The sequence below is a fragment of the Phoenix dactylifera genome, unplaced genomic scaffold (genome assembly GCF_009389715.1).
Source record: "Phoenix dactylifera cultivar Barhee BC4 unplaced genomic scaffold, palm_55x_up_171113_PBpolish2nd_filt_p 000668F, whole genome shotgun sequence".
Taxonomy (NCBI): domain Eukaryota; kingdom Viridiplantae; phylum Streptophyta; class Magnoliopsida; order Arecales; family Arecaceae; genus Phoenix; species Phoenix dactylifera.
This window is the reverse complement of record NW_024068055.1, coordinates 186854-189427: the sequence shown is the minus strand read 5'-3', so window position 1 is coordinate 189427 and position 2574 is coordinate 186854. Positions and strand designations below refer to the sequence as shown.

Here is a 2574-nt window from a genome sequence, read left to right as displayed (position 1 = left end):
AAAAATTTTATTAAGTTCCAATTCTTTTCTCTCCAAATCCTCCCACTTATGGGAGGAAAGAAAGAAAAGAATTGGAACCCAAAATTTTTCCTCCTATTCTTTCCTTTTCTTTTCCTTTTCTCTACTAAAAAACTCCCAAACATCAAAATTTTTAACTTTCCCTTCCATTCCATTCCTTTCTCCTCAATTTCAAGTTTTCAAACAGAGCCTAATTTCTAATCCCTTATGCAGCTTCACATTGAAAGATAACTTAACTCTTCTTTGTCCAAACATTCTAAAGCCTTGCTAAAAACAATAATAAGCATATCGATAGACAACTCTGTAACCTCCAATCAGCTTGGACAATGATGAAAATAATGCAGGCAAAAAGTGGCCGTGTTTTTTTCCACCTGTTCCCCCAGGTAACCTTTCTTATAGGGTACAAGGTCAAAAGGAATCAAACTGAATGAAGATTACTAGAAGGAAAGAAAGATAGTTATTTCAAAAGTCCTCTGTACCTTCTAACAAGACAGAATTGCTCAAACTAAGAATTACAAATGGAAACAGAAGATCCATAACTTAAAAGTACAAGTTTTGGAATGAAACCTCTGATCAGCTCCCTGAGGACTTGAGCTCCTCCAAGGTAGACTTGATCTGGTCCCGCAGGAGCTCTATCCGCTTCAAGTACACCTCCAGCTCCAGGATATGCTGCTTCTTCCACTTCTCATCCACGATGGTCCCCGAGGCCGGAAGACTTGCTGGGCTTCCACTAAGGCTCACGGCAGCGGGCTCAGCGCCGCTCCAACACCTCCAAGTCCCAGCCCCAACAGAGCAGCCCCACCGCTGAGACCCGAACCTAGCGGCCCCCCAGTTGCAGAATATATCAGTTCCTTGAACAGCGGCGAGAGGCAACTCTTCACCGTTTCCTCGATGATTCCAGGGACCGAGGCAGCTTCCGACGAAGGCACTTCGGTTGCCGGGACTGAATTCTCTACCGGTACCCCCACTGTTGGTGCTGCCGCCTCTTCTGCTGCTCCCCTTCTGGATCGCCTCCGTGATCTCGACATCCTTCGGTCAGAATTCGTGGCTCCATCAGCAACGGAGGTAGCTTCAATGGTATAAGCATTGTTCGGGGTGTTGAGATCATCATCGTCGCTGTCACGAGCCCTCTTAACATTGGCACTCCATATATTGCGAGCTATGTCATAGATGGCCTGCTCATGGGGACTCTTGAAGGCGAAATCCTTCCCCATGGACCGCATCCGGCCGACGACGTTCCGGTACTTCTTCTTGAGCCGGCGGAGCTTCTCGATAAGCTGGTTCTTGGTGAACTCGAGCTGGAGCTGCTTCTTGATCTCCTCGTAGAAGGGACCGGTGTCGTACTGGTGAGAGGCGAAGGTGGTGCCCCGTCGCGACGTGAACTCCAGAAACCCCTTCAAGATCGTGATCTCGTCCTCGTCGGTCCACAGCCTCTGAAAGAGCCGCCTGGAGTCGTCGTATCCGCTGCCGACGGCGGCGACCGCGATAGGGACCGGCTTCCTGTCCTCAGAGGACCGGGGAACCGCATCGGAGGAGGTCGGCGTGAAGAGACTGCCCGCCACGGCGGCGGCCGTGGCGGCGGCGGGGGCGGCGGCGGAGATTGGAAGGACAGGGATTGCGCCGTTCTGGGGATCTGCGGCGGTCCAGGGGTTAGGGTTAGGATTTGGCGCCGCACGGTCGGAGGAGGAGGAGGAGGTGGAGGGGGTAGAGTCGTTAAGGTTCTCCTCCGCCGCCGCAGCAGGGCTCGCGGGGGCAGGAGGAGGAGGCGCGGCCGCGGCCGCCGGCGCGGCTGAGGGCGGCGGCGCCGCCTCGGCGTCGTCGTCCTCGTAGTCCTCCTCGTAGTCCTCCTCGGTGTCGTCGCCCACCACGTCATCATCGTCGTCGTCGTCGTCGAAGACGGCGCGCTCCTCTTCCTCTTCGGCCGAAGGCATCGCTGCTGCTGCTTCTTTTCTATGCTTGGTTTCGAGCTCTCGGAGATGGGGTTTGGGTCCGGATTTGGGGATCGGGTTTAAAACCAGGGTTAGGGTTAGGGTTTGGACGCGGTGGCGTGGCGGACTGCACTACTGCAACCGCTACCGCAGCGGATGGGGCGCCGGTGTGGGGTCCTTATGATACACGCTACAATCGGTGTAGAATTGTTTTAAAAAAAGCCGTCTGATCTAATTTCAATGGCTCAGATTTGGGTTTGTACGGTGGAGTCCTGGGACCTAATTATTGGAGAGGGAAGGCCGGAAGGGGGACCGGTGGTTTCGACGGAACCAAAGGAGCAATTCCTGTGGGCTGGCTGGGGGAAGGGCGTCATGCGAACGTCAGCAAGACGATCCAGGTCACTCGATAGGTCAACATGAGATGCGATGGAGAGGCTGAGATGGCGTTTCGTAACGGCCCCCGCGGGGACCACCAGGATTCCAGTCTGATCTGAAACGTACGGTGAGCCAGCAAGATGATGCCATGTTAGCGATAATTGTAAATCTGATGGAAAAGAGATGAGCCTCTGGCAGGGACGGAAAGAGGAAATCCCTGACGGAGGCGGGACCCGCACGAAAGCACTCGACG

General features: G+C 54.0%; 1 pseudogene; it reads right to left on the bottom strand.

Moving 5' to 3' along the window:
• Positions 1-348: 348 nt before the first annotated feature.
• On the bottom strand, positions 349-2104 carry LOC103697989 (annotated as a pseudogene).
• Between the last annotated feature and the right edge of the window lie 470 nt (positions 2105-2574).